Below are 20,486 nucleotides of genomic sequence, written 5' to 3'. Positions count from 1 at the left end.
TGGATGCTCGTGGTTGCCCAATGCCCTATTAAAAGGAATAATCCACCCAAAACCACCCATTTCTATAATTTACCATGTTAAATAACACTAATATGTGAGAAGAATATTTTTTGTTAACAAATCATTCATTTTATAGTTTTAATAAGGTTGGTAGTGTAACAGTGTAGGTTCCGTCCCTCTCTTCGCCACAACCCGGGCTCGAACCAGGGACCCTTGCACACATCAACAACTGACACCCACCGAAGCATCGTTACCCATCGCGCCACAAGAGCCACGGCCCTTGCAACGCAACTTCCTACTTCAAGTCTCAGAGCGAGTGACGTCACCGATTGAAACGCTATTAGCGCGCACCACCGCTAACTAACTAGCCATTTCACATCGGTTACAGTAGCAACATGTGAAAATTGTTGTGGAAATCTGTTGCAGCTCAAGTCAACTACAAAACCCACAATACAATGCTCTCTATTGGCAGACTAGCAAACATAGCTACACACAATAATACCAAAGTCAATATCAGCATGTGAAGTAGCTAGTTGGCTGTAAAATCGGCTAAACAAATTCAGGGGGCTACAATCTCACCATGTTCAACCTGCAGATCGATGTGCCTCGGAGTGTTGAGTCTGACATTCACAACAGTACCATGCAATGCACCCTGGACTGAAGAGGCGGAACCTCTGTTAAATTACACATATCTTGAGGTAGGAATATCGCTAAAATATAATCAATGGCTCATTCGAGAGAAGACGACCTCCTGCGTTATGACATCAGCCAGTATTTAAATCTGACATGTATGATAGTTTTTGCAATCTAGAAGTCACATTCTGATTAACTTCCAGTGTAGTGAGAGCGGCTTTATCGCAATGCTAAGTTATACCGGCTGAATTTCTGCCTGCTTTAATGGAAATTGCTCAGATGCACATGAAATGACACCAGGAATCGATAGAACATTGCTTAGAGATGCACAACCAACTATGTTGGTGTTCCCTTTATTTTGGCAGTTACCTGTAGCTACTCCAAAGGCAATTTGACACTAAACCCATTGCATGTCCAGGGATGTGCTGATATGCTCCAATATGTGATGAGGGTCTTCGGAGTTGCTGTGGTGACTTCTTCCATCATCAGTGAGCTGTGTCGCTGTCCCAAAATGCATTGTCAAAGACCACGCTCCATTTCAACTGACAAGATTGCAACGCGGGACAATCTGCACGTGAGTGCTTGAGGATTTGACTCAACGTCCACCCAGATATATATTGCATTGAGTGCAGGCCAACCGGTGATACATTAGAGGTTGAGCGGAAGAAATTAAAGGTTAGCGAGCCATCTTTCGCTTGACCAGCTCTTCGAAATCCCCTGGACCACGTGTCACGGGCAATTTCAGTCAATGAGGAATCAATAACAGAAATAATTCACTCGTCGTTTTCACACAAAAAAATGTAGTTATCACATCGACTATCGCTGTTTGATAGACCGACAACACCGCAAATTGGCTACAAAGTCACAAACATGGTAACGCGCCGCTACTGTCGCCTAACAAAATTGCCCTACACTTTCTCCTCAAATTAAAAAACCTTATTGCATTAACAAATCAACGACTAAGGTTTAAAATACTATTTCAGATTACTTTAAAAATGTTCCATGCTCCGAATTACACAAATAGTATGACCTAATTTAATACATTAAATAAGTTCAGGCAGTTAACTGTGTGGTGTCTGACAAATGGTTGAACTCGCAGGCAGACCCGTGTCATGACTCATGGCAATCTAATGTCGAATGAAATATTAAGTAAACATAACGATACATTTTCATCGAATGACTGCATGCGAAAACTAGCCATTTGATATGACCCATTAAAACTGTTAGGAAAGTAGCAAAGCTATCCAAACTGGATAGAGATATCCATCGTCGCTACACATTGTTGCAATTGATATCTAAGTCTGTAAAAGTGTTTAATGCATGCTCAAATCTGAATAAAAACATTGGACGGTCAATTGTATCTTGTTGGCTACTGCTCGGTCACAAAAGAAGTTTGCTACAGTTAGCGCGATAGCTAATGCCACATGGAAGACAAAACGCCCAAAACAACTTCTTAGCGCAAGGTAGCTCTAGTTTAGTATATATTGTGGAGTTGAGAAACTCAGGTAAGCAAAAATTAAAACAAAGACTAAATAATTGAAACGTTTCCATATAACATTGTTTATGTAGCTTACCATACCATAACGCAAAGCTAGAGTTCGGATAACAAATGGGGGAAGTAACGTTGCATGTTGTCCGCTATAGAACTGCCATGCTGGCTGCTCGAGCTATCAGTTACTGCTCTCATTTACTTCGCTCTGCCTTTCACCAGCCATGGAAAACACAAAGCATTCCGTAATATCTCACACCATAAAATGAAATAAAGACATCTTTTCAACTACTTACAATCATACACGCGGTTCCTGTAAAATAGCCGTATGGCTGGAATCGTGTGTTCAGGTGTTTGTCTCAGTTTCTCACAGTGTCAGAGATCACATCGGCAGCTGCTTCCCCATACACGCAACGCGCAGATCACGCCGCACAGTAACGCTACCAAACCCCTCTCCGTCGCCAAGGCAACAAACCCACTTCAACCAATCATAACCCCTCCCTTCCATACCCCCTGGCAACTGGCCGCAGCGCAGAAGAACAGCGTTGATTTGTGCGCGCGGTCTCCGCTACACAATTTGTATTTATTTTTTATTCACAGGAGTTCATTATGTAGCCTAACTAGAAAATGGCGTATTGTAAACGCAATTAAATAGGATTGATCAAGCGCACAGTACCATTGTTTTATGTCTCCAAAGAATACAGTTAATTCCAACTGTTAGAATAAACTGCACAGCATTTGGTGGTGAAAGTGGGGCTGAAAGGAAAAGAAAAGGCATCTGCTTCACTTTGGCGGGGGACTCCAGCCAGCGGCATCATGCCCATAGGGGAAACAGGGTCACGTGCCCCTTCAGATTTTTCCTTTTTAAAAATGTTTTTTTTCTTCTGTAATATTATAATAGCCACCTTGCAATTTTATGAAGTTAGCTCAGATAGGTTCCCAACATCATAACTAGCTACCAAGAAGCCTTTTCAGGTTGTCAATCAAGTTAGAGTAGTTAACTTGTCTAACTATCTTAGCTGGCATGCCTGTTGGCCAGGTTTGTAGACTTCAGAAACGCAAGCAAAAACTCCTGCTCATCTGTCCTCCTTCTCTGTCCTCCTCCGCCTGCTCCTCTGTCTCCCTCTTCCCACTCCTCTGTCCCCCTCCTCCCATTCCTCGGTCCTCCTTCCCTGTCCTCCTGATCCTCTGTCCTCCTCCCGTTCCTCTGTCCTCCTCTGTCCTCCTCTGTCCTCCTCCTCCCACTCCTCTGTCCTCTTCCCCCTGCTCCTCTGTCCTCTTCCTCACACTCCTCTGTCCTCCTCCTCACACTCCTCTGTCCTCCTTCTCTGTCCTCCTCCTCCCGCTCCTCTGTCCTCCTTCTCTGTCCTCCTGCTCCTCTGTCCTCCTCCTCCCACTCCTCTGTCCTCCTCCTATCACTCCTCTGTCCTCCTCGTCCTGCTCCTCTGTCCTCTGTCCTCCTCCTCTGTCCTCCTCCTCCCACTCCTCTGTCCTCCTTCTCTGTCCTCCTGCTCCTCTGTCCTCCTCCTCCCACTCCTCTGTCCTCCTTCTCCTCTGTCCTCCTCTGTCCTCCCGCTCCTGTGTTCTCCCGCTCCTCTGATCTCCTCCTCTGTCCTACCCCTTCTCTGTCCTCCTTCTCTGTCCTCCCCTGTCCTCCTTCTCTGTCCTCCTCTGTCCACCTTGTTCCTGTTTTTTTAGAACCTCCCTCAGAGATATAACTCTGAAAAGCTACCAAAGTAGTCTAATTTACTGCTGTAGCCTACACCCCCTTTTTTTCTGCCAAAGGTTATGCTTTCAAAATGTTGGGTTCAAGTGATATAATTTCTCTATTACCTTGTAATTAATTACAGACCCTTTTGTTCACTTTGAAATGTCATAGTCTTCCTACACCATTCTTCTGTTTGGAATGTTGTAGTAGACCAAATTTACAATGCTTTTGCATCTTCCTTCTAGTGGAAACAGAAACACACCCTGTTCTGCTTCATGTCCTTCAGTTAGTTCAACTACACAAACAGGATCTTCTGTGAATGGGTGGTGGTATGCTACAGTCAAGCTGGAGTCAATGAAACCAGCAATTTAGGGTTAAACAGAAGCCAGCCATTAGAGGGCTAAACAGAAATCAGCCATTAGAGGGTTAAACAGAAATCAGCCATTAGAGGGTTAAACAGGAACAAGCCATTAGAGGGTTAAACAGAAACCAGCAATTAGAGGGTTAAACAGAAACTAGCAATTAGAGGGTTAAACAGAAACCAGCAATTAGAGGGTTAAACAGAAACCCGTCATTAGAGGGTTAAACAGAAACCCGCCATTAGAGGGTTAAACAGAAAACAGCCATTAGAGGGTTAAACAGAAACCAGCCATTAGAGGGTTAAACAGAAACCAGCCATTAGAGGGTTAAACAGAAACCCGCCATTAGAGGGTTAAACAGAAACCAGCCATTAGACGGATAAACAGAAACCAGCCATTAGAGGGTTAAACAGAAACCCGCCATTATAGGGTTAAACAGAAACCAGCCATTAGAGGGTTAAACAGAAACCAGCAATTAGAGGGTTAAACAGAAACCAGCCTTTAGAGGGTTAAACAGAAACCCGCCATTAGAGGATTAAACAGAGACCAGCCATTAGACGGACAAACAGAAGCCAGCCATTAGAGGGTTAAACATAAACCAGCCATTAAAGGGTTAAACAGAAACCAGCTATTAGAGGGTTAAACAGAAACCAGCCATTAGAGGGTTAAACATAAACCAGCCATTAGAGGGTTAAACATAAACCAGCCTTTAGAGGGTTAAACAGAAACCAGCCATTAGAGGGTTAAACATAAACCAGCCATTAAAGGGTTAAACAGAAACCAGCCATTAGAGGGTTAAACAGAAACCAGCCATTAGAGGGTTAAACAGAAACCAGCCATTGGAAGGTTAAATGGGACCCATTTTGTTTATCCAGGTGTTGTTCTAACGGATCTAACCAATTTACTTTTCATGTTTTGTTGTTGTTTTTCTGGGTATTGAGGCTTGAAAGAAATGTTAAAAATCTGACGTGGTGCTCTCTTAAATCTGATTAGAAGTCACAGTTTGGAGTTTTCCTCATTCACTGGTTTTCTTTCTGAAGCTGCTGTTTCAGTTTTTTTCCCCCCAGCACAATTCACCATGGCAACTGTTAGTGACTGGGTCACATGGCCTATCTCGTGCTTGGAGAATAGGAAAGGATGGACAGATGATGCAGGCATCTGTCTGTCGGTTTCTGGTTTATTGGTTAAATGTCATTTGTGGGAGTGGAATGAACCATCCCAAAAATTGCCCCTTTGAATACAAAACCCTACAAACACTTTAAGGCACATGTGTCAAACAGTGTCTGTGGGTTTTCGCTCCACCCTTGTACTTTATTGATAAATTAAGGTCACTAATTAGTAAGGAACTCCCCTCACCTGGTTGTCTAGTTCTTAATTGAAAGAAAAAAGAAAAAACCCACAGACACTCGGCTCTCCATGGAATGAGTTCGTCACCCCTGGTTTAATTTGACCTACGGTATGTCTTTTTGTAAACCACATTCAATCTAGAGAGAATGACCAAGGCCCATTCTATTTCTCTTCAATAAATGTTTTGTATCTGTGGCTCTGATGGTCATAATTCCCACCAACGTAGCTCTGATGGTCATAATTCCCACCAACGTAGCTCTGATGATCATAATTCCCACCGACGTAGCTCTGATGGTCATAATTCCCACCAACGTAGCTCTGATGTTCATAATTCCCACCGACGTAGCTCTGATGGTCATAATTCCCACCAACGTAGCTCTGATGGTCATAATTCCCACCAACGTAGCTCTGATGGTCATAATTCCCACCAACGTAGCTCTGATGGTCATAATTCCCACCGACGTAGCTCTGATGATCATAATTCCCACCGACGTAGCTCTGATGGTCATAATTCCCACCAACGTAGCTCTGATGGTCATAATTCCCACCAACGTAGCGCTGATGATCATAATTCCCACCAACGTAGCTCTGATGGTCATAATTCCCACCAACGTAGCTTTGATGGTCATAATTCCCACCAACGTAGCTCTGATGGTCCTAATTCCCACCAACGTAGCTCTGATGATCATAATTCCCACCAATGTAGCTCTGATGGTCAAAATTCCCACCAACGTAGCGCTGATGATCATAATTCCCACCAACGTAGCTCTGATGGTCATAATTCCCACCAACGTAGCGCTGATGATCATAATTCCCACCAACGTAGCTCTGATGGTCATAATTCCCACCAACGTAGCTTTGATGGTCATAATTCCCACCAACGTAGCTCTGATGGTCATAATTCCCACCAACGTAGCTCTGATGGTCATAATTCCCACCAACGTAGCGCTGATGATCATAATTCCCACCAACGTAACTCTGATGGTCATAATTCCCACCAACGTAGCTCTGATGGTCATAATTCCCACCAACGTAGCGCTGATGATCATAATTCCCACCAACGTAGCTCTGATGGTCATAATTCCCACCAACGTAGCTTTGATGGTCATAATTCCCAACAACGTAGCTCTGATGGTCATAATTCCCACCAACGTAGCTCTGATGGTCATAATTCCAACCAACGTAGCTCTGATGGTCATCATTCCCACCAACGTAACTCTGATGGTCATAATTCCCACCAATATAGCTCTGATGGTCATAATTCCCACCAGCGTAGCTCTGATGGTCATAATTCCCATTCATTATTTATATTCTACATTGTTTATTTATCGTCCCTGAATGTACAGGTGTGTGTTGGTGTGAGTGAATGCACATGGTGTAAGTATGCTCTAACACAGACCTAGCTGAGATAAAGAGGAACAATATAAATTGAGAATGATATTCATGGTATCTTCCCTTGTCAGTCTCCCTACTAGATAGATTTGCCATACCATTTGAGAGCATATGAGAGGGAGAGCGTTATGATTTACGACCAACGTCAAAATAGAATCCTTGAGTTCATCCTCTTCATTCACTTACTCTACTGTCTGTACGTTGCCTTGGCTCAGGTTGACATGACATTATTTCAATGAAGGCTAAGAGTTATCCATACAGCCAGAAGCAGTGGTCAGCCTATAGCAGAGTCACTCTGCTCCATCTTTATTCTCCTCTCCTTCCTGTATCACTCCTTCCTCTCCTACCCTCACTGTATCACTCCTTCCAGTCCTCCCGTCCCTGTATCACTCCTTCCCCTCCTTCCCTCCCTGTATCACTCTTTCCTCTCCTTCCCTCCCTGTATCACTCTTGACTCTCCTTCTCTTCCTGTATCACTCCTTCCCCTCCTTCCCTTCCTGTACCACTCCTTCCCCTCCTTCTCTTCCTGTATCACTCCTTCCCCTCCTTCGCTTCCTGTATCACTCCTTCCCCTCCTTCCCTCCCTGTACCACTCTTTCTTCTCCTTCCCTCCCTGTATCACTCCTTCCTTTCCTCCCCACCCTGTATCACTCCTTCCTCTCCTTCCCTCCCTGTATCACTCCTTCCTCTCCTCCCCTCCCTGTATCACTCCTTCCCTCCCTGTATCACTCTTTCTTCTCCTTCCCTCCCTTATCACTCCTTCCCCTCCTTCCCTCCCTGTATCACTCCTTCCCATCCTTCGCTCCCTGTATCACTCCTTCCCATCCTTCCCTCCCTGAATCACTCCTTCCCCTCCTTCCCTCCCTGTATCACTCCTCCCAATCCTTTCCTCCCTGTATCACTCCTTCCTCTCCTCCCCACGCTGTATCACTCCTTCCCTCCCTGTATCACTCCTTCCTCTCCTTCCCTCCCTGTATAACTCCTTCCCTTCCTTTTCTAGCTGGATGATGAATTTACAAAGGCAGCAAAAGGGAGAGGAGAACAAGATATAGCAATCACCAGGGCAACAGAGCTGATTGAGAATGCCTTGAAAAGACATGGCCATTAGTCTTTGTGTCTGCTAATCTGATTTTAAAGCTGTTACTACAATCTACAGCATTATGCCCAAGCGACTACTGACAACGGTGGGTCCAGGGTGGAGGGCATTGCACATACAATATCACTGACAGGGATGGGTCCAGAGACCTGATTCAGGGCGGAGGTCATGGCACAGACCAAATCAAATCAAATTGTATTAGTCACATGCGCCAAATACAACAGGTGTAGACCTTACAGTTAAATGCTTAATTACGAGCCCCTAACCAACAATGCAGTTTAAAAAAAAATATGTATAAGAATAAGAAATAAAAGTAACAAGTAATTAAAGAGCAGCCGTAAAATAACAATAGCGAGACTACATACAGGGGGTACTAGTACAGAGTCAATGTGTGGGGGCACCGGTTAGTTGAGGTAGTATGTACATGTAGGTAGAGTTATTAAAGTGACTATGCATAGATGATAACAACAGAGAGTAGCAGTGGTGTAAGAGAGGGGAGGGGGGGCAATGCAAATAGTCTGGGTAGACATTTGATTAGGTGTTCAGATGTCTTATGGCTTGGGGGTAGAAGCTGTTTAGAACCCTCTTGGACCTAGACTTGGCGCTCCGGTACCGCTTGCCGTGCGGTTGCAGAGAGAACAGTCTATGACTAGGGTGGCTGGAGTCTTTGACAATTCTTAGGGCCTTCCTCTGACACAGCCTGGTATAGATGTCCTGGATGGCAGGAAGCTTGGCCACAGTGATGTACTGGGCTGTTCGCATTACCCTCTGTAGTGCCTTGCGGTCGGAGGCCGAGCAGTTGCCATACCAGGCGGTGATGCAACCAGTCAGGATGCTCTCGATGTTGCAGCTGTAGAACCTTTTGAGAATCTGAGGACCCATGCCAAATCCTTTCAGTCTCCTGAGGGGGAATAGGTTTTGTCGTGCCCTCTTCACGACTGTCTTGGTGTGCTTGGACCATGTTAGTTTATTGGTGATGTGGACACCAAGGAATTTGAAGCTCTCAACCTGCTCCACTGCAGCCCTGTCGATGAGAATTGGGGCGTGCTCGGTCCTCTTTTTCCTGTAGTCCACAATCATCTCCTTTGATCACATTGAGGGAGAGGTTGTTGTTCTGGCACCACACGGCCAGGTCTCTGACCTCCTCCCGATAGGTTGTCTCGTCGTTGTCGGTGATCAGGCCTTCCACTGTTGTGTCACTGGCAAACTTAATGATGGAGTTGGAGTCGTGCCTGGCCATGCAGTCATGAGTGAACAGGGATTACAGGAGGGGACTGAGCACGCACCCCTGAGGGGCCCCCGTGTTGAGGATCAGCGTGATGGATGTGTTGTTACCTACACTTACCACCTGAGAGCGGCCCGTCAGGAAGTCCAGGATCCAGTTGCAGAGGGAGGTGTTTAGTCCCATGGTCCTTAGCTTATTGATCAGCTTTGAGGGCACTATGGTGTTGAATGCTGAGCTGTCGTCAATTAATAGCATTCTCACATAGGTGTTACTTTTGTCCAGGTGGGAAAGGGCAATGTGGAGTGCGATAGAGATTACGTCATCTGTGGATCTGTTGGGGCAGTATGCAAATTGGAGTGGGTCTAGGGTTTCTGGGCTAATGGTGTTGATGTGAGCCATGACCAGCCTTTCAAAGCACTTAATGTTTACAGATGTGAGTGCTACGGGTCGGTAGTCATTTAGGCAGGTTACGTGTTCTTGGGCACAGGCACAATGGTGGTGTCACGTCCTGACCATAGTAAGTTGTTATTTTCTATGGTAGAGTAGGTCAGGGCATGACAGGGGGTGTTTGTCTGTTTTTGTATTTCTATGTTCAGTTTCTAGTTTTGTATTTCTATGTTGGTTTTTGTTTGGCATGACCTCCAATTAGAAGCTCTAATTGTTGTCTCTAATTGGAGGTCATATTTAAGTTGATGTTTGTCCCACCTGTTTTTGTGGGTGATTATATTTTGTGAGTAGTGTTTGTTCCTCCTGCGTCACGGTTTGTTGTTTTGTCCTTCAGTTTATTTTGGTATTGCATTAACGCTGCGTTTTGGTCCGATCATTTAAACAGCCGTGACAGGTGGTCTGCTTGAAACATGTTGATATTACAGACTTGGACAGGGAGAGGTTGAAAATGTCAGTGAAGACACTTGCCAGTTGGTCAGTGCATGCTCACAGTACATGTCCTGGTAATCCGTCTGGCCTTGCGGCCTTGTGAATGTTAACCTGTTGGGGATAGGGGGCAGTATTTGCACGGCCGGATAAAAAACGTACCCAATTTAGTCTGGTTACTACTCCTGCCCAGTAACTAGAATATGCATATAATAGAAAACACCCTAAAGTTTCTAAAACTGTTTGAATGGTGTCTGTGAGTGTAACAGAACTCATTTGGCAGGCCAAAACCTGAGAAGATTCCAAACAGGAAGCGCTCTCTCTGACCATTTCATGGCCTTCTTGATCATCTCAAACCAAAACAGGGGATCTCTGGCATGACGTGACATTTTCTAACGCTCCCATAGGCTCTCAGAAGGTGCCAGAAAGCTGAATGGTGGCTTTGCAGGCCATGGCTGAAAAACATTAGCGCATTTTGTAAGTGGTCGATCTGAGGACAATGAGACTGGAGGCGCGTGCCCGAGCTGACACCATGTTTACTTTCTCTCTCTTTGAACGAAAACAACCACTCCCGGTCGGAATATTATCGCTTTTTTACGAGAAAAATGGCATACAAATTTATTTTAAACAGCGGTTGACATGCTTCGAAGTACGGTAATGGAATATTTAGAATTTTTTTGTCACGAAACGCGTCGGGCGCGTCACCCTTATTTACCCTTCGGATTGTGTCTTGAACGCACGAACAAAACGCACAAATGTCAATTCAACGTCTATTTCACGTTGGTTCAACGTAATTTCATTGAAATGACGTAGATTTGTTTTTATTATTCAATCAGTGTGTGAGGTGGTAGTGGAGGGATGGAGGGATGAAACATGAGGAAGGATTCACTGTAGATACAGCGTCTGTGTTTATGAGTGTGTGTGGCTGCGTCATAGTGTGTGTGTGGCTGTGTGTCAGAGTGTGTGTGTGACTGTGTGTCAGTGTGTGTGTGTGTGGCTGTGTGTCAGCGTGTGTGTGGCTTTGTCAGAGTGTGTGTGTGTGTGTGGCTGTGTCAGAGTGTGCAGTATATCAGGAGTATTATGTGTGACTGTGAACGAGTGTGCATGTACGAGCGTGCATTCCTGCATTTTGTTCATGCTTCTGTGCATGTGTGCAGTGTGTGTGTGTGCAGTGTGTCAGGTTAACAGACTGACACACAAATCTGTGCAGCCTGGCTGGCCTGATGCCGACCCATTGAGACCCTATCATGCGGAAATTAATCAAGCCCTTTTTACGGAGTGCAAGTGTCCAGGCTCCCATACACACACACACACACACACACACACACACACACACACACACACACACACACACACACACACACACACACACACACACACACACACACACACACACACACACACACACACACACACACACACTCCTCTGCCAGGCGGCTAGTCTATAAGTGAGCCTGCACACACACGCATGCACACTGCACGCACCAACACTCCATTAACGACCAGCCCAGAACTCATAAAAACTCCATAATGACCTGTTTAGTAACCTGATCTCATAGTTTGACTTTGGAATTTGGATGAACGTCGATTTGTGACCCATTAATTCTGTGTGGTTACAGGGTTAATTCCGTGTGGTTACAGGGTTAATTATGTGTGGTTACAGGCTTAATTCCGTGTGGTTACAGGGTTAATTCCGTGTGGTTACAGGCTTAATTCCGTGTGGTTACAGGGTTAATTCCGTGTGGTTACAGGCTTAATTCTGTGTGGTTACAGGGTTAATTCCGTGTGGTTACAGGGTTAATTCCTCCTCCCTTTAACTCTCATTACACCTTAGTTATCTTTCCAGAGCGTGAACACACACACACTCCGTTACTGTGCTGGTAGCAGCTCTTAATTAGATGGCCCTGTAATGAATCTCTTAGAAACGGGGGATTAGGTTATGGCTGCTACAACCCTGGTCATATCATCAATTCACACACACACACACACACACACACACACACACACACACACACACACACACACACACACACACACACACACACACACACACACACACACACACACACACCTCAGGCAGGAGTGCACACACAGTAAAGGTCAGTTAAGAACAAATTCTTATTTACAATGACACACACGCCTCAGGCAGGAGTGCACACACAGTAAAGGTGTTAACCTGTGGCCCGCTGGAGGAAACAGGAAGCCAGTGGTTCTCTCATCAGTCTGTCTCTTTGGCACTGGGGATATGGATATACTTATTTTGTTAAAATCAATTGCTAATTGGGATTCCACCAGGGTGGAATTGCATTGCATTGCAAGGTGGGATGCCATCTTTGGCTTGTGTGACTGGTCTCTGATGAGGGTTCAAGGGGGACAAGGGTCATAAGGTAGACCTGCCTTCTCCAGTTGCCTGTTCTTTACGGTATGGCTCCCATCAAATTATATTCTCACAGGGAGCAGAGACCGATGACAACACTGGTGAGAGTAAGCCTTAGGGTGATATGAGAGAAACCACTCACACAAAACATTCAGATAACGAGGGTGAGATGAGACACACCACTCACACAAAACATTCAGATAACGAGAGTTATATGAGACACACCACATTTATATAACAAGGGTGATATTTATTTTACCTTTATTTAACTAGGCAAGTCAGTTAAGAACAAATTCTTATTTACAATGACAGCCTAGGAACAGTGGGTTAACGCCTTCTTCAGGGGCAGAACGACACATTTTTACCTTTTGGTTACTGGCCCAACACTCTAACCACTAGGCTACCTGCCGCTCCATGAGACAGATATGAGATATGAGACACACCACTCACACAAAACATTCAGATACACATTCATAAAGAAGACAGTGACGAACCCATCCATCTTGTAGATAGGTGAAGAGTGTCACCTATGTCTGACTTAAACATCCTCTGTCTCTCTGGGCATCTAGTCAGCCCATCAGACAGTCAGTCCATCAGACAGTCAGTCCATCAGACAGTCAGTCCATCAGACAGTCAGTCCACGAGACAGGCTGGCCGACGACCCAATAAGGGTGCAGAACGCCTTCCAGGACGAGAACTGAGGATCCCGGTCGGAGACAATGTCCACCGGGAGTCCATGGATCCGGAAGACGTGCTGCACCATGAGCTGGGCTGTCTCTTTGGCAGAGGGTCGTTTGAGGAGAGGATCCACTACCGTCAGGATGACGGTGTTGCCATCAGATGGAGGAAGCCCAGTGACAAAATCCAGGGAAATATGGGACCGGGGCGATAAGGAACGGGCAGTGGCTGAAGGAGGCTCGACGGAGCTTGCTGCAGAGTCTTATTCTGGGAACATACTGTGCATGCGGTGACAAAGGCAGAGGCGTCAAGAACCATAGTGGGCCACCAGAAGCGTTGTTGGAGGAAGGCCAGGGTTCGACCGGAGCCAGGATGACAGGTAAGCCTGGAGGAATGAGCCGATTCCAGGACCTGGGACCGGGCCGAATCAGGGACCAGGACCCTTATGCCTTGTGGACCAGGGTCTCAATTCCCTAGACAATTGAAGCTGCACGGCATGAGGTAGAGAGGATGGTCTCAGAGTCAAAGGGTGTGGCAACGGAACTGTACAGGCGAGAGAGAGCATCTGGCTTCACATTCTTAGACTCTGAGCAGTAGGAGATGGTAAAGTTGAACCTGGTGAATAACAGAGCCCAACGGGCCTGCCTAGAGTTAAGGCGCTTGGCTGTGTGGCGATATTCCAAATTCTTATGGTCGTTCAAAACCAAAAATGGATGTTCCGCTCCTTCCATCCAGTGCCTCCACTCCTCCAGCTCCATCTTGATCATCAGAAGTTCCCGGTTACCTACCTAGTTTCTCTCAGGGGAGGTGAGACGATGGGACAGGAAGGCACAGGGATGGAGCTTTTGGTCCTGGGCAAATCGCTGGGACAGGATGGCCCCCACTCCAATGTCAGAAGCATTGACCTCAACCACAAACTGACGGGACGGGTTCGGATGGACAAGGATGGGGGCAGCAGTGAACCAATGCTTAATATCCACAAACGCCCTGTCAACAGCTGAGGACCATGTGAACGGTACCATGGGAGAAGTGAGTGCAGAGAGGGGAGCCCTGGATGTAGCCCTGGATGAAGCAATGGTTGAAATTAGCAAACTCCAGGAAATGTTGCAATTGCACTCTGGATGTGGGTTGGGGCCAATCCACCACCACTCTCACTTTTTTAGGATCCATCTGGACATTTCCTTCAGCGATGATGTATCCCAGAAAGGAGACAGTAGAGCGGTGAAACTCGCACTTCTCAGCTTTCACAAGCAACTGGTTCTCCAGGAGGCGCTGAAGGACTTGTCGGACATGGAGGACGTGTTCTTGGGCAGACTGGGAGAAGACAAGGATGTTGTCGAGGTAGACAAACACAAAACGATTCAGCATGTTATGGAGCACATTGTTGACCAGGGCCTGGAAAACAGCGGGAGCGTTGGTGATCCCAAACCGCATGACCAGATACTCATAGTGTCCACTGGCCGTGTTTGAAGACGTCTTCCACTCGTCCCCCTCGCGTATCAGAATAAGATGGTAGGCATTCCAAAGGTCCAACTCGGAAAAGATGGTAGCCCCCTGGAGAGGTTTGAAAGCAGAGGAGAGGAGTGGCAGGGGGTAACGATTCTTAATGATGATGTCATTGAGGCCCCGGTAGTTGATGCATGGACGCAGGGTCTTGTCCTTCTTTTCCACAGAGAAAAACCCTACACCAGCAGGGAATTCAGAAGGACGAATGCTCCCAGCAGCCATAGAGTCTTCAATGTACTCCTCCACGGCCTTGGTCTCGGGCCGGATAGAGAATATAGCCAACCTCGAGGCGGTGTGATGCCCGGGAGGAGGTCAATGGCTCAATCGTAGGGACGATGCGGAGGAAGAGAGGTAGCACAAGCTTTGTTGAATACCTCCAGGAGATCATGGTACTCTGCGGGAACAGTAGAGAAATCCGAGGATTTACTTAAACCCTGAGGAGGACATCTCGGGGGTGGCTGCGCCGCTTTAAGGCAGTGGGAGTGACAGAACGGGTTCCAACCCAGGATTGAACCCATGGTCCAGTCAGCAATGGGATTGTGCTTTTGGAGCCAAGAAAATCCCAACACAACAGGGACGTGAGGGGATTCAATGAGGAGAAGCTGTATAGACTCACTGTGATTGCCAGATACCCGCAGAATAATGGGAACTGTGTTGTGCGTGACTCTTCCAATGGAGCGGTCGTCCAGTGCCCTTGTGTCCATGGGAACGGAGAGGAGTTGAGTGGGGATACCTGGTTCCGATACCAGGGTAGCGTCCATAAAACTCTCATCTGCCCCAGAGTCAATGAGCACCTGCGGAGACTTAGACTGATCTCCCCACAGCAGGATCACAAAAAAGGAGTATGGGTATTGGCAATTAGAGAATTCCCAGTCTGGCTCAACAGTGTACTCGTACCTACTAATGAGTCAGATCTCTTTACTGGGCAGGTGGCTATGTAATGCCCCGTAGCACCACAATACAGACAACAGTTGGAGCTCAGCCTACATGAATGTTCCCTAGGTGATAATCTAGCTCTGCCCAGTTGCGTAGGCTCCAGTGTGTCCGACTCACCCGTCGCCGATGATTGTCGAGGGAACTCGGGTGGCTTCGGATCTTCTCGGAAATGGAGCCTTCGGGGACTTCCGGATTCCTTTGGAGGTGAGCAAGCAGCAGCAGATGAACGAGTGTGACCGAGACCCTATCTCCTCTCCCTCCTGCGTTCCCGTAGACGCACATTAATCTTAATGGTAAGGGCGATGAGGGAATCGAGGTCCAAAGTTAACTCCCGAGCTGCTAGCTCGTCTTTTATCTCCTCTGATAGTCCGTGAAGGAAGGTATCGAACAGGGCCTCCGGATTCCAGGCACTCTCGGCGGCCAATGGGCGAAAATCTACCGTGTAGTCTGCCACACTACGGGAGTTCTGATGTGATTTCAGTAGTTTACGGGCCACCTCTCTCCGGAGAATCGAACACCTTCCACACCTCCGCCATGAAATCTTCCAGATTATAGCAAATGGCGGATTCTTGCTCCCAAACAGCCATAGCCCAGGAGAGCGCCCTTCCAGACATTAGCGTAATAAGATACGCTATCTTCGACCGATCCGAAGGGAACGAAGATGGCTGTAGCTCAGAAATAAGGGACACTAGGAAAGAAACGCCTGGCAGGTTCCAGGATGCCCAGCATATTGCTCTGGAGGAGGTAAGCAGGGTTCTCGGGGACCTGGGGTATGCTGAACAAACCCACCACTGGTAGGGAGGTTACTGAGCGACTGGGACGTCTCAGATGGGGCATGCTGCCTGTGAGACAATTCACGGAACTGCTCCATTAATGCCTTGAACCCCTGGTCGTGGCGTTGCGCCAGAGATTGAAACCTTTCCATAAGGTTCTGAAGTAGCTCCTCATGTTTTTTAATGGTGGCTCCCTGCAGGGAGACAGCGTGATGGAGTTGGTCCGAGTCTGCTGGGTCAGTCATGGCCAGTTCGTACTATAACGACACAAGGCGAGACCCAGATGCAGACACAGGAGGCAGATGGTTTGAGTCTCTGATATTTATTGAACAACGAGGGGCAGGCAAGAGGCAGGTCAAGGACAGGCAAGAGTACATAACTAGGTCAGAGTCCAAACGGTACAGGGCGGCAGGCAAGCTCGAGGTCAGGGGCAGGCAGAATGGTCAGGCAGGCGGGCTCAGTGTCAGGGCAGGCAAAGGTCAGAACCGGGAGGACTTGAAAAGAGAGACTAGGAAAAACAGGAGCTTGGAAAAACGCTGGTTGACTTGGCAAGACAAGACGAACTGGCAACAGACAGAGAACACAGGTATAAATACACTGAGGGTAATAGGGAATATGGGAGACACCTGGAGGGGGGTGGAGACAGGTGAAACAGATCAGGGTGTGACAACCAGACAGTCAATCCGCCAGACAGTCAGTCCATTAGACAGTCAACCCACCAGACAGTCAGTCCATCAGACAGTCAGTCCATCAGTCAGTCCACCAGACAGCCAGTCCACCAGACAGTCAGTTCACCAGACAGTCAGTCCATCAGACTGTCAGTCTATCAGACAGTCAGTCCACCAGACAGTCAGTGCATTAGACAGTCAATTCCCACGGGATCACTACACCCAGGCCACCGTGTGCTAATAAGTTTGAACTTCTCTAAGAAACCAAAGTTGTTAACCCAATGAGTCCCACCGTAACTCCTTTTAGACATTGTGTGTTTGAGCTACAGACTTCTAGGTTGTACCATTGGATTCATTTATTTATTCTGCATCGTAGTCTGTGTGATTAACGGGAGCTGAACTAGAGCGTTTTTTGTGAGACAAGGGCAGATCCCGAAGGGGCCCGGGGCTGGGTCTTTTTACAAAAATGTCTGTAGAGTCAATGATATCTATGAAAAGCTGGGAGTCTCACGAACACACACATGTGACATGTTTTTCTCTATGATGCTAACAAGCTACACAAGAGTCGTTAGAAGGTAAGGGGTTCTTCTACTTAGAACACCATAGGAAATTCCTGGACATACAATAGTGCCTAATACTGTAATAAGCTCACATAATTGCTGTCACAAACTCCAAACTCCACACAGTTGTCACTGTACTTACAGCATTCATATACAATTATTTTGATCAGATTTTTGCTTTGGCAGACCTTTTTTTTTATTGAAATTTCTCAATAAAAAATCACAAATTCAACTACTTATGTGAAATTGTTTTGTGTTCTACTGGTTGTCCTGAAAAGAACCCGGTAAAACAGTTAATTGTGAGGCTAAATATAAGGGCTGGACAAATATAAGGGCTGGATAAATGAACGAAAAGCAGATTTTTGCTGCAGTCTCGCGACTGATAGCGTTAGAGAGTATAAAACTTTCATTTGAATCAGTCATTTGTTGAGCAAGGGCTTTTTAGACAGTTGCAGAGGACAATTTCAAGCTGGGTACATGTACACACACACACACACACACACACACACACCCACACCCACACCCACACACACAGCGCCAGTGCTGGCCTGCCTGCTCTGCTCAGCCATTTAGCTGCATTTCCATAGACAAGGATCTCAAGGCCAGTGGACAGGGTAAACAGACAGTATTTGCATTCACCCAAGGGCAAGTACCACCTGTCTGTCTGTGGAGCCGTCACTGCACTCGCCACCTGGTTTAATGAAATGCAGTAACTAACACGGGAGCCATAGCTGTCAATGAGCCCAGCCTTAACTCAAGTTCATTACTACATTGCAGGAGGATCAAAGTTCACTATAAAAGTGTGGGGGAGGGAATCAAAATCAAAATGGGCGGACAGAACACAAGAAACCTTTGGACATGGACTTTAACAGTTTTCTTTTAACAGCTCTGTTCTTCAGGTTTAGTTCCCTGGGGGTCTCTCCTCCCACCCCCCTCCCTCCTCCACTGTCCTCTCCTTCCACTCCCCTCCACCCTCCTCCACTGTCCTCTCCACCCACTCCCCTCCCTCCTCCCCTGTCCGCTCCTCCCACTCCCCTGTCCTCTCCTCCCCTGTCCTCTTCTCCCACTCACATCCCTCCTCCCCTGTCCTCCTCTCCCACTCCCTTCCCTCCTCCCCTGTCCTCCTCTCCCACTCCCTTCCCTCCTCCCCTGTCCTCTCCTCCAACTCCCTTCCCTCCTCTACTGTCCCCTCCTCCCACTCCCTTCCTCCCCTGTCCTCCCCTGTCCTCTTCTCCCACTCCCTTCCCTCCTCCCCTGTCCTCTCCTCCCACTCCCTTCCCTCCTCCCCTGTGCTCTCCTCCCACTCCCCTCCTCCCATGTCCTCCCCTGTCCTGTCCTCTTCTCCCACTCCCCACCCTCCTCCCCTGTCCTCTCCTCCCACTCCCCTCCTCCCATGTCCTCCCCTGTCCTGTCCTCTTCTCCCACTCCCCTCCCTCCCTCCTGTCCTTTCCTCCCACTCCCTCCTCCCCTGTCCTCCCTAGCCTACAGTAATACTCCTAAACACAGTAATGGAGAGTGTCTGCTTACAGAAGCCCTGTGTTTGACAGGCCTTTGTGCTATCCAGAATTGTGTCAACAGGCGCTGGTTGTCTCTTATCTGTAGCTTGATAAAGGCCTACTTCAATGAAGAGGCAATAAAATAACTCAACAGGCAGGCAGAGTAAAAGGAACAGAGAGGCAAACAATTAGCCAGTAATTCTCTATTGATTCAGACTATTTATTCAGGATAGAAATGTAAATTGACCTTGGTTTTTATTGGGTGTGTCGAACTGTTGATTCGCTCTGAGGCAGGATGAAGACCCAGGCCCTGGTTGCAACTGAAATGGCACACTATTCCCTATATAGTGCACTATGTTTTAACAACAGCCCTATTCACCCTTGTCAAAAGTAGTGCAAGTGTCATGACTTCCGTCGAAGTCGGTCCCTCTCCTTGTTCGGCGGCGTTCGAAGTCACCGGCCTTCTAGCCATCGCTGATCCACTTTTCATTTTCCATTTGTTTTGTCCTTGTCTTACACACCTGGTTTCAATCCCCCAATTACTTGTTCATTATTTAACCCTCTGTTCCCCCATGTTTGTTTGTGAGTGATTGTTTATTTGTATTGCGGTCCGTTATTGTGGCCTTGGATTTATTTTACGTGTATTGTGATTATTGTTGAGTAAAATTGTGTACATTACTCATATCTGCTGTCCTGCGCCTGACTCATCTACACCAGCTACACACAGACGCATTACAGAATCACTCACCACCAAATGGAGTCAGCAGGAGCAGACGGCCCCCCTTTGGCGGTCGAGGAGCACGTCCAGCAGCACGCGACCATGTTGCAACGTCTGGGCACCGCCATGGATTGCGTGCTGCAGACGATGGATAGATGGGAGAGAGAAGGAGGTCTTCCAACGCCTCCACCAGCCCCACTAAAGCAGGCCCCACTGTCCACCCTCTCCTTCACCTGGTCCCAGCGGGATTTGGCTCGTGCTCCCGAGGGAATATGATGGGATGGCTGCCGGATGCCAGGGTTCCTACTCCAGCTGGAACTCTACCTGGCGACTGTCCACCCGGCTCCTTCGGGACGTGAGAGCGTGTCCGCCCTCGTCTCCTGCCTCTCAGGCAAATCCCTGGAGTGGGCCAACGCCGAATGGAGTGAGGGAGACGCGGCGTTGGACCATTACACAGAGTTCACCCGCCGCTTTCGGGCAGTTTTTTGATCACCCGCCTGAGGGTCGAGTGGCGGATGAACGTCTCTTCCACCTGAGGCAGGGGACGAGAAGCGCGCAGGATTTCGCTTTGGACTTCCGGACCGCCAGCGCGGGATGGAATGACAGGGCCCTGATCGATCACTACCGGTGCAGTCTGCGTGAGGACGTCCGT

The 20,486-nt window shown here is 47.5% G+C and overlaps 1 protein-coding gene across 2 annotated transcripts in view; it reads right to left on the bottom strand.

Moving 5' to 3' along the window:
- LOC115152813 (forkhead box protein N2-like) overlaps positions 1 to 2,567 on the bottom strand; it is a 53,901-nt gene extending 51,334 nt beyond the window's left edge. Inside the window, exon 1 of one of the 2 annotated variants that reach the window (XM_029697647.1) lies at positions 2,419 to 2,567. The gene's annotated coding sequence lies outside the window, so the exon portion shown is untranslated. Of the gene's footprint in view, positions 1 to 1,002; positions 1,060 to 2,418 lie in introns of those variants that run through there. The other variant, XM_029697648.1, reaches the window with a different exon arrangement.
- Between the last annotated feature and the right edge of the window lie 17,919 nt (positions 2,568 to 20,486).

This window comes from Salmo trutta, chromosome 18, assembly GCF_901001165.1.
Source record: "Salmo trutta chromosome 18, fSalTru1.1, whole genome shotgun sequence".
NCBI lineage: Eukaryota > Metazoa > Chordata > Actinopteri > Salmoniformes > Salmonidae > Salmo > Salmo trutta.
Note: the sequence above shows the minus strand (reverse complement) of the source record. Positions and strands in the feature narration are given on the sequence as shown.